The 12,383-nt window shown below is 40.9% G+C and overlaps 1 protein-coding gene across 2 annotated transcripts in view; it reads left to right on the top strand.

The window, feature by feature from the left end:
• Nucleotides 1-226: 226 nt before the first annotated feature.
• tet2 (tet methylcytosine dioxygenase 2) overlaps nucleotides 227-12,383 on the top strand; it is a 33,853-nt gene continuing 21,696 nt past the window's right edge. The window contains exons 1-2 of one of the 2 annotated variants that reach the window (XM_031277042.2): nucleotides 227-313; nucleotides 2,336-3,243. The gene's annotated coding sequence lies outside the window, so the exon portion shown is untranslated. The remainder of the gene's footprint in view (nucleotides 314-2,335; nucleotides 3,244-12,383) is intronic. The other variant, XM_036000058.1, reaches the window with a different exon arrangement.

Consider the following 12,383-nt stretch of genomic DNA (forward strand, 5'->3'; position numbering starts at 1 on the left):
AATAGTAACAAATGAATACACTTTGAACAAAACAATTTACAAGTTCATTGCCTGAGAATATCCAAACGCACCCATATTTTGAGCCTTAATGCAGCTAACGGAACATAAAGTCATCTAATATGGACAACAGTTAGAAAAACTTGTGTGTATTTTTAAAATGTATAACCAGAAAAGTTGACAAAGTTCACTTTCTTGTTTACAGTAGCAGCCTGGGGGGGGGGCAGTGCCAGGGAGAGTGAATGAAGCTGACCAGTCCAAACAACCACTGACAGCCCTGCAGCCTTGATCACTGGGACACGTCATTGGTGCACTGGTAAGTGTACTGCTTCTCTCAGGGGCGCTTTGATGTCAATTGATGAGAGGGGGAAATATGGGCTTTTCATTCATTTACTTCTACGATCGTTACAACTCATCTAGGGATTTACATTTCATGGTCTCAAGCACTCTACGAGCCAATGTGAACTGCAGCTAATGGTTAACCATTGGCTGCAGTTCACATTACCTTAATCTATGCAAACAAGGATTAACAACAGACAAGCATAAACACGCCACTGTCAGCAGTCCCCAGCAGTCTTATCCCCCAGAAGTAGAGCTGTTTCTAAATCTGCTCAGTGGCTTTAAGAGCTGTTTTACAGTCGCCGCAGCCAAACTGGCGTGCGCCATCGTGACGTCAAAATGACGTTGATCTTGCCGGTGCGCCCGAATTCATAACGCGTGAGCAGAGGTCGCACACCACTCTTTTTTTTCAGCGGCGCGCGACAAAGCGTAAACAAGAAGCATGAACAAGCTCCTGGGCAACCGGATGCCAGGACTCTCAGAGTGACTGCAAGTCTCTCTTGTAAACTTACTGGGTTAAGATGAGTTCTTTTATGGCGAATGAAAGGCTTGATCCGACAAAGTAGGTCATTGAATCAAATCGAAGCATTGACGTCAATGCTGCTGCCAGTTCTGCCGTTGTTTATCTTCTTCTTCTTCTTCTAGTCCGTAGAAAGAGCAAAGTTGGTAGCCTTTCCTCATTAGCGCCACCTCTGTTCAGGAGAAGACTGCAACTAGTGTCGCGACCACCAGCGCGGGTATAAATAGTTACGGCGATTCCATGATGTCACATTTGCGCGCACCAGCTGGGCTGCGGCTACTGTAAAACAGCTTTAAGACTATACTAACTGTAATTTCTTGATTAAAATAATACTTTAATAATATGTTTTGTCTGACACAACAGTAGGATGCTTAATAAATGATGTATACTGTAGTGCTTGCACACTCAATATATCGGGAGCGTCTTTCTGATGTTTATGTGAGATTTGTTTTTACAATAAACATCTTAAAGCTTAATTTAAAAAACAAAACCAATCTATATATCCTCATGTGTGATCATATTAAAAGAGGATACCAATGAGGACCTTTCCCTGTAGCTAGAATGACTCAATTTGACTTAATTGCAAGTGTAATAATGTGGTTTAAAGACATTTACAATTGTGCAGTTCAACATCCACCTGAGTAACAACTGAGTTATGCAAAGAAAGAAGACAGACCTGATATGTTTTGTCTTTGCAGGGTCTGAGTTGCAGCTAGTGACTCCTCCTTCCTCTCTTTGCCTTTTCCCCTCCCCCATTCTCTGTAAAAATCTCCTTTTCTGCTCTGAGCCTAAAACTATTGAGTCAACAAATGTCACTGCGGCTAGGCAGGGGCTGCTGGGAAAGAGGTGGGGTGTCCCTTTAAGCCTGAACTGCAGCTAAAGGCAGATTTGTTCAGACAACACCCACCTGTTAGTAAAGTAAAAGAGGAATTAAATAGTAAAGTGAATTTACTATTTATTTAAATTTATTTTATCGTTATTAATACGTACTGTGTGTATATGTTTATACTTATATTGTTTATATCTTTTTATCCTTATATTTGTATGTGTGACATGCTCCAACAACACCATGACAAATTCCTCGTATGTGCAACGTACTTGGCAATAAAGCCCTTTCTGATTCTGATGGCGGTGCGTTGACTATTGAGCATGGCGATTAAAGCTGTGACCATATGTTAAGAAATGACACCATTGTTTTCAACATATTACTGCTAAAGAATACAAACATACTTTTTTTTCTTCGAAAAACTTACATTCCCTAAATTGTATTGCTGACATCAATGGAACTGTTTGTGAGATTATGTTTATGACCTTTAAAATCTAAGATCAGCACTGCTCTGCAGCAAACCCCTGCAGCAGGCATAACACACTTCCCCCCATTTATAATGAAGGGAAAGACCTGCGTTTTTTCAATTTTTCTTTTAAATCACTCTTTTAAAAGCCCCTTTCTCTCACACTGCTCTCTCTATCTCTTTCAAGCCCACGTGGCCAGTGTCAACAGGAGGTGGGTCTTGGCAGACACATGAAGCTAAGTATGCAGCCTGTATCCAGGCTGGAGAGTACACTCTAAAAATGAGCCAGCCAGCCGGCTGAGGTGTGCCAAAATTAGACACAGCCGTTGGAAATGAGTGCATTGCTCAACTGGTTGGACTGCGAACTGGCCACCTCTGAATGTTGCTGTAATGCTCTCAAAAACAAGGGCTATTACGCAACAGGGGAACTTCTGTAACCAATGACAGAGAAAGAAAGAAAATGAAAGAAGGAAGTCAAGATAGACATCGTGAAAAGGGAGGGAAAAAACCCTGAGTCACTTGGCTTCCTGTCTGAGGAAAGGAAGGGGGTGGAGGCATCTGCCACAGTCAGACAGTTGAGGCCAGTGCAATATTCAACATAACGTGCACTGGGGGTGGAGTCCTGTCCTGCTCACTGAATCCACTCCAGTGCTTCTGGGCAGCCATCATAGTTCACTATTGTGTGCGGCTGAGGGAAGAAGAAAAAAAGAGGAGGGAGCAGGGGAGGGAAAGAAAACCTGTCTCTTTGTGTAGGAAGGACTCAGCAGGAAAGTCATTTTGTAATTATTTGAGTTTGCCGGCAAAACAAGGCTCTCTCCCCCCTGACCTGCAACAACATTTTGTCTACTGTGCGCCTCTGCTGCCTTACACCAGAGCCACATATAAGTGTGCTTCTCAGGCCGGCAAAACAGCGACACCCGGGCTTCTCCTGATGATGAGAGCCGACGTCAGACTGGTTTCCATGAATATTGATGTGGAGGATAGTCTGTTTCATAGAAGAACAGAAGGAGGCAAGATGGCTGCCCTTTAGGATTTGTTAAAGAGGAGATCCAGACGGTTTGTTGGAATTTCTACAAAGTGGAGGGACATAAAAAGGTGAGAAACTGCTTAGTGTGTTTATACCCTGCTTACTCTTTTACCCTTTACCCACTGGATGTATTTTTGGTGTTTTTTTGTATCAGGCGAGGTATAGCAATTGTCCCCCACCGTAAAAGCAAGAGCCAACATAATAAGGAGGGGATATTAGATAAAGCTACTCCAACATGGCTGACGATTTTCTATCTTTCTTTTGGACAGCTGAATCTGAAAAGACCCCTTCTGTGTTTTCCTGAGTGTTCTGTGTTCACTCCACATTCTTGCTGCCTTTGAATGCATCATATAAAATGGTGTACTTAGGCTGCTTGTTCAGGAGTTTTTCTTTAAGCATAATTTAAATGCTTGTATAATGCTCTCTTTCTTTCTTTAACATTTCAGCCTTGCTTTTTATTAGGCACATGTTTTAAAAGGTATGTTATATGTGTGTTTTTGTATAAGTGTATTAGTTTTAAGAGGGGAAACACAATTTTTCACATTTATGTGTAATTATTATCTATTACAAAATGATGAAATGCTTCATTACATGTTTAGATGCAGGCAGTGTTACCCCCTGTAGCTTCTCATGGTAATGTCCATGTGTATGTGTTTGTTTGTGCTGTTCAGTAGGGAGACTGTATGTAGGTCCAACCTGGACTTATCCAGCACTAAGTGCATAGTGTATGCACAGCAGTAGAGCTGGACTAGCTTCTGGCTTTGTGAACCTCTATTAATCACCTTTCATTGCTTTAAACACTGAAGGACAAGCAGACACAAAGGCAAATCCCAAGGAGAAGCAAAAGAGAAGAGAAATGTGGTGGCTGAATTTAGTGAAGGCAGACAAGGTCAGAAAGCTCTGAAGGAAATGAAACTCAATCCTACCGCACCATTAACTGGGGGAACAAAAATGGTAATTCTGGAGCAGGTTTTTCTTTTCTTTTTTAAATAGAGACTAAACAAGGGATTGTTGCCAGAGAGCTGCAACAAACAACCTATTTCTCAAAAAAGTTGACTAAACATCTTTGAGAAACTGAACCCAACCAAGAGTTGTCAGGACTGTATATTTTTATTCCGGCACAAGCAGTTAAAGGTCACAACAATCAGACTGTTCTGTTCTTTCGGAAACAGAGCTATTGACAGATAGATAATTGACAATACAAAGAGGAATGTGTGTCTATGTTTTTCTATGTGTGACTGTGTGATGTCTATAATCATTTAAAAAACTTGTGTAGAACCTGATATTTGCACAAATTAAACTACAATAATGGAGTGATAACAGTGAGGTACCCTGACAGTTTGGGGTTCTGTGTTAATATATAATATTTTTTTTAGAAATACACCAGTTAAATACATGATAACATGTAAATTCAGAAGTGTATTAGTACATCAGGTCTTATCCCAATTATCAACTAGCTAATTGGTTGTTAGTTGTTTTCTTTCCTGAATTCACTAAGTGCTATTAACATCTGAATGGCCCATTAGATTATCTCCCTCCGGTATGTGTATTGGCCTGTGTATTCTACTGACTACAGTCCTAATGTAACCACAGTATGGCCTCAGGTAAAGAGCAAAGTAAAGGCATGCCTGCAAGGTGGAGAATAATGATTGACCTCAAATCAGGCATTGTAACTTAACAAGCTGTTTGCAGAAGCAATGCAGGAATTCAGATCGCTAAAGTTTTCAGTTTCCTGAACTTAAAGGACAAAAGGGGCTATAGAGAAGGTGAAGAGGCAGTGAAGTCCAAATCAAATCAGTTGCTAGTCAAATGACTAGAAGACAATCACCAAGCTTTCGTGTGAACAGCTGATGATGGAGAACATTATGCTATCACAGCCAAAGGCTCCTTTCCCCTTCTGAATTAAGCATTTGTTTTAAAATGTTTGTATTTACATGCTGCATTTCTGTGGTTGAGTATTCAGCCCCCACACTACAGTACACACTCTCTTACTCTACTGAAAATGATCTTCTGTGGAAGAGAATCCCATCTTTAGTTCTACCTTGCTGTCAGGAAACTTTGGAGCCATCAATAGTGCTGTACCCCTCTGACGCAATGGCATGGCTGTGTTTTGATATGGCAAGCATGGTCATTGACTGTGTAGTGTCAACACGAGTGCTTAAGCAGGGGTGTTCTCCATAGTACTCCTAAAATATGTTGTGACTATGAGATCAGATGATCCATGCTTTTGTGTGTGTGTGTGTGTGTGTGTGTGTGTGTGTGTGTGTGTGTGCGTGTGCGTGTGCGTGCGTGTGTGTGACTTCATTGCCCAATTCATGATGTGAAGACATTGTGGATAATGTCTCATGTGAAAGACCAGATTAGGTAATACCATTTGGATTTTTCTGTTTTTATTATCTAACCAGAGGAAGAAGAAAAATGAACAGCTAAAACTAGCCAACAACTAGGCAGTTATGTATCTTTTCATCTGTGTTTGATTTCTTTAACTATTCCCTAAGCACATTAAATATCACATCCCACACTGCATAGTTTGGATGGATTGCATCCAACCCAGTTAGTCTCTTGCTACAGAAGGCACATTATCAATGGTTGTCACAGTGAGGTTATACAATTTATGTTCTCCTTTGTGTTCAGTTGCACTGTACACAGGATTTACAAATGCTAATCCTGACCTGCATGATAAAGCCACATTCTAAAATTAAGAAATAAAAGCCCACAATATCACTGAAGGGGTTTTCATGAGCCTCTGCATGGCTGCTGTTACATCAGCAGCTGAAAAGGCACCAGAGCATTACTGGATCTATATGGGGCTGAGTGGGGGAAGGGCCAGATAGATCAATCACATGCACATAGCTTCTCTCATCTATCCACACCTACAGATAAAGCCGCACGGTTGGATTGCTCCTTCGTCATGGCCCTAAGTCCCCTTTATGTCAATCCCAGGGCAAAGACAATATCACCTTTGGGAAGAATGTCCAGTTGCCATAGCGTTCCACAACAATGCTGTCCACTTACAATACCCAAGCCCTTACCCAAGCCCTCACCTCTGACCCTGCTCTGTCCAGCCCACGCATCATATTTCCACCCAGGGGCTGTTGCACATGACACAGAAAAGCAGACCCAGTGGCAGGTTAGACATTTTATATTACACTACCTGCTGGCTGGTCATAGCTTGGACTGCTTTCCTGAGACAAAATGGCGAGATACTGAGTGTTGTATTGATTTCTCACTTGTCTGCTGTTGGGGGTTGTTTTTCTATTGAGAGCAAGAGAGAAGCAGCAAACCACAACCAAGTGTTTCTGCAATAGAATCTGTGTGCCATAATGTAGTGGCTCATCTACACATATTTTAACACCAATAGTGCTGTGAGAATTTTCTTGTTGATAAAAGCAACGATGGGCTTGCAGGATAAGCTCAGACATCCCTGTGGACTTTTTTTTTAGCATGATATTTGTGTTGGTTTACCATTTACTGAATGTTTTACACCATGCTCTACTACTGACTTGTTCTCTATGTTTGGACTAACTGCAAAACACTGTGGGATCGAGAGAGCTATGTGCTTATCTTCTCTGAAAATGAAAAAAAAGAATTAACTAAAGCCAAATCATAAAAAGATATGCCAGTTAACAATTACTGTCCACTCCAGATCCACCCCAACAAGAATCTAAGCCTTCCGTCCCATGAGTGTCCTACCTTGTTAAAGAGACATGATGTGATAATGGCCTGTGAGTGGTTTATTGGTCATCACTGGAATTGTGTCATAGTAATAATGTTTTTATGAGTCTGAGATACAAAAATGTTAACCGTAATTGCCACACCAGATACATTATGAATCCCGAATATGACTCACGGCCTTCTTTTTCCACGAGGTTGTGCGTTGTTACGCCTAGGTGTAATTATGGAGTGAGAGTGATAACGCTCTGTTGGAGTGGCAAGGGACCGGAGGGAGTGTTTCTGGCCCTGTGAGCATGTATCGATGTCAGGGTTTACCTCAGGGGTGAGACAGCGAGGGCAGTGACTCAAAAACTTCCTCCACGTGAGCACACGCACATGGCCGCTCTGTTTACAAACACTATCCTGGCATTCCGCACAGAGAGAGGCAAGTGAGATGTTACGTAACCTCCCCAAAGCGAATAGCATCCCTTCCCGCCTCTCGCCGGGCCGCCTCTCCTACGCTTGGACAATTTTCTTGAATGCTGCTTTCGCCGGTTCCACTACAGGAAGTTAAGAATAAAAAAAGGAAATTAAGAGCTACAGTCACAGTCAACAGCGTCTTTGCTAGAGAACATTGCGAGACTGAGAGCAGGCCTTTTTTTATGGTGATGCTGCTCTGACAGCACATAGCTCCGGCGCAGGAGTGTATGCCTTAATAGTGCCAGGTCAGGAGATTAAAATGGCTGTAAACTTTTCTGTGGAGCCAGATGATTTTACAAACTCTCGTTATGGTTGCAGCGTTGGGTCATGAAAACAAATTTGCAAGGTTTTATATTTAAAAAATCATTACATGTACAAAGACACTGGTAAATGCACATTTGAGTCCACAGTGGTGCTTTTCCACTTTTTCATTGTTTTATATAAATGATTTATTATTTGAGAAAACTTGGTTTGATTGATTTTTTAAGTAAAAATCATCTTTTGTGAATATGTAAATTAAGTTTAGCTAAAGCTAGAACTATTAAAAGTAAGGGTAAAAAAAGTTAGCTATTGTTATTTATCAGTCAACATGAAAATATGCAGACAAAAATGTTAGTGTTTCCAGGTTGGAGAGTGAAAGATGCCTCCTTACCAGCCAAGAGGTCACTTTTCAAACATAGGCGTGAAAATGTGTGGACGTTGCACACAGGCTGTCAATATGCCTTACAGATCTTGAAAAGTGACCCAACATCATGTTAGGATCCTTACCCTTAATAAGACTGATGTTAAAATGTATAGAGGTCAGTCCGTTCCAGTTAAATCAAATCTTTGACAAGGAGGAGGCTTTGTCACAGGTCTAATTCTGAAAGGTTCATTGGAAAAAAAGGACCACAAAAGGAGACTCTTTTTTATATATAGCTTGTCAGAATGCATTTTCTGTTCAAATTGGCTTAATTGGAACAATATATGAAAAGGCATTTCCATAGCTAATGCCCCTGTGTCATGATCAACAAAGCTCCGTCATGATAGTGCATGATCAATGGGATCCACAGTGATCTAAACACTGCTTCGGATGGCTGTTAACCCTCTTCTAAAATGGCTGTCAGATATGGACGGTTTTGCTGCTTGGAGCTGTCATTGAAAAGGTTAGGCCCCATGGCCCCCTGTTGTCTGCACAAGGAACGCAAAGACAGACAGCTGGCCCTGAATGTCATTTAGAAGCGTAACCCAACCATAGGCTCTGAATGACATCACTAACTACTTCTGAGTGCTTCAAGTGGCTCACACTCAATATTAGGTTTCCTCAGTGGAATGTACGAGTGCAACAGCTGGTGTCTTTCCAATCCATATAGTGCTCAGTGACAATCAGACAAGTTTGCTTCCATATATGTATTTATATTGGGAAAGTTTTAAAGACTGATTTTAGGACACCTGGGTAGCACACCTAGTAGAGCGCGCGCCCATATACAGAGGCTTAGTCTGGAGCGCCTGTCTCTTTAAGCCCCCCCTTCCGAAAAAGCCCAGTCTGCTCTGATTGGCCAGCGTGTTTCCTGGACGCTCCGTTCCGCTCCGATTTTGTTTCAATAGTTACAGCTGGAGCTACTGCAACGGAGTATATAGCAGGACTTTGTACCGTGAAAAATCACAAATAAAGGCTTCAAAACCAAATACTACACAACCGGACATTGGGGGAAATGACCAATGACCAACATTGGCCGCCAAGATTACAGCTATCTGGCGTTAGCATGCAGCTACTTAATAGTTAGCAGTAGTCTAACGTTAGATTGTAGTGGAACAAAGCAGCACTTTCTACCGTCAAAAATCGCAGATAAAGGCTTCTGAACCAAATACTACCCAATCGGACATGTTTCAGCAGTAATGCGACCCAAAATTGGGGAGAAAAGACCAACATTGGCTGCCAAGATAACAGCTATCTGGCGTTAACACCACAATAGCTTAGTCCTGCCTAGCTGGAGCAGATGACCAATCATTGAAGACCGGCTTAGAGTTGCGTAACACTTAGTAGAAAAAAACTGTTGAAACCAGAGCATTCACAACAGTTGGAAATCTGAACATTTTAGCTCATGGGGATATCTCTAAAATACATTTCCTCATTATTTGAATTATTTGGCCACGTTTAACATGAAAATCCAACATTATGACATTATAGATATGACAGGAAATACAAAAAAAGCATAATAGTTCCACTTTCCACAAGTAAACAGTAAAACAATACACAGACCATGTTTAAGAACTCTCTCTCTCCGTACTTCCTTATGAATTACTGAGGTTTCAGAAATGCAGTGAAAACTTTAGACATTCTTACACTGAAGCCCTGAATCACAGAAAATATCCCTCTCAGGAGGATTTGTGATTTCTATTCAATGAGAGTCACGTGCCTCACCCTCAGTAGAGGGAAGGAGGGAGCTTAGCAACAGTGGTTTAGGTCAGGCTGCTCAGAAACCAATGAGGGAAAGAATATAACTACATTTGCTTTCCATATGACAAAAGCGACAGAGCAAATATATTCAAAGTTACTCTGGGCACCACTACAATTTATTTGGCTTCACATTTGATGAATAGAAGAAGAAAGAAAGCAGAGATTGCCAAACTTGCTTTGCTTTTTGTTCACAATAAACCATTATCTGAAGCTCAGTCCTCCATAAATCTGACTTCAGCCCTGGTATTGAGTCCATTTAGAATTCCTCCACTGCCATGTTGTGTGCCATGTTTTAATTTCCCTCTTACAATAATGTTTCCCTTTGCTCTGTTTACTGTTCACCTCCGCTTCCTGTTTATTTGGAAGCTGGTTTGGATTTGGATCATGCAAACAGAAAGAAAATATCTGCTAAATAAATGTGCCCTGTGAACTAATCACATGCCAAGACTAACAGGCTTGAGGGTTAACTGAAGAAACATGGGAATCAGCGTTTGTTCATCACTTGGCTTTGTGGCTTTGTGTATGAGTCTTCCATTTCATGGCATATTGTAGCAGATGGGAGAATGAATGAGGAGGAAAAGGCCAATATAAAATATTCCTTGTCCTACCATATCAACTAAGAGCAACTACAGCATCTTTCTTGGCAAGGCTCTAAAAATAAATGCCGTAGCTCAAGATAAGACAGAGTGGAATATCTTAGATTTTAAATAGTGCAACCCTAATTCAGTAAGAAATGTGAGATAGATATGTTTCAGGTTTTAAAGCTCTAAAACATTTCTAAAATGCAATTGTAAAGGTGTTGCTCCACACAAGTGCAAATGTAAGCTTGTGACTATGTGGCACTATTGATTTACTGGCAGGATCAATGCATAAAGCACATGTGCACACCGCGGCAAAGCAGCCTATTCTGCAGTCAGCCATGCTGGGGTAATGTTTAGACCAGATGGGCTTTGGAGCGCTCATAAGATGGTAACCATGGCTACCATGCACTCTGAGAGAAATTAACTTTGCTCTGTGCACAGTTCATCAAGTTAGTCCGATATATTGACCGCTGCATACAAAGGGGCAAAAGAGACAGGCTGGTTGGAAGGAGCAGCATTGTGAGGGGTTGGGGGGCAGGTTAGTGGGGTTGTATGCTCAGAAGCCCATTTCTTAATTAGAGTCTCCATGTGATGCAGCTTGAAGGAACAAAAAAAAGGTTTAGACTCTGTGTGTTAACTACTTAGGTAGGCTTACTTTTCAGATTGTGCAAGAAAAATGAGGACTAACAGGTTTATAAAGGCATATATGGGCTAATGTTTAACTGCTGTGTACTATCAGGATTTACCTCTTCTGTCACACTGTCTACATTACACTACACTACACTACACTTGCACGACATGTGTGTGAATGGCTCTGAGCAGTGATACTGTTTCACTGAAATGGTTTTGGAGGGAAGGCTGATGGTTTATAGATTTGATCTATGACACTGTGGCCTGTTATCAGCATTTTGGACCAGTTTCAGTATTAGCCAAATTATAACATTCTTGTTTCATAATTTAAAAATACTATAATTTAAATAATATGTTATTATCAAGCAACTGTAAGCAGGATTTTCAGAAAAATGCTAAATTTCTGAACAGTTCAGACTTATTTAAAGTAGATAAAGTGTAGGAGTAGCATATACCAGCATGATGTTTTGCATGTGAGTGCATTTTCCCCAGAATACCTGCTAAACAAGTTGTATCAGAAACGTACAGAGGCGGGGTTTATCTCCCAACACCAAAGGCTGTTGAGTTATTCATACCAATGTCATCCTCAAGAACTTTTCTGTCACCTTTACCATTAACCTGAGGCTTAAACCTCCTTCATATTCACTGACTCATCAGGTATTGCTCAGACATTAAACACTACAAACATTATAGTATTGCGATATCCTCAAATTCAATCATATTTACAACATACCAAAATCTATGTATCAATTTGTTTCAACAACTTGAACTGCCTTATCCATTTAAAAAACCAACCAGTGCAGCCTTGCCCCTGAAAAGTCTACTCGACAAAACCGGTCATGTCCTCGGGTCCCTAATAGGTTTCCACAAATCACTGACTCCTATATTCCTCAGACCTTGTGTGTCTTTACGAGTAAATATATTATGTGTCTTGTCCACTGCTTCCTGAGCCCACTGAACCCTGTACAACACTATCAAACAATCTTGGATTAGTGTTGACATTCATCTTAATTATGGCTATGAGCACTATTTTTAGTTTATTATAATGGTGCCAGTTAATCTTTCCCCACTGTCAATTTATCTTTTTACCTTGAGGGAGCTGGACCAGTTAACCAAATAGGAACTGCACTTATTATTATTGTCCTGATACACACTGCATTATTCCAGTTTTGTCTTTCAGCTTCACTCTCCAGCTGCATCATTGTAGGTTGTTTTCAGCTAAACTCTGTCCAGGGTGAGTAATTGATAGTATAGTCTTTACAGAAAAAGGTGCACAGCCTACACTGAGTATTTGAGTATAAGTATTCTCGAAATAGATTGTATGTAGATTTGGCTGCCCTTAGCGGAAAGATGAATCTAAAACTGTATCTATATTCCCTTTAAGATTGTGTGTACGCTCACATAATATAATGAAAATTGTACT

Source organism: Sander lucioperca, chromosome 4 (assembly GCF_008315115.2).
Source record: "Sander lucioperca isolate FBNREF2018 chromosome 4, SLUC_FBN_1.2, whole genome shotgun sequence".
In the NCBI taxonomy this organism is placed as follows: domain Eukaryota; kingdom Metazoa; phylum Chordata; class Actinopteri; order Perciformes; family Percidae; genus Sander; species Sander lucioperca.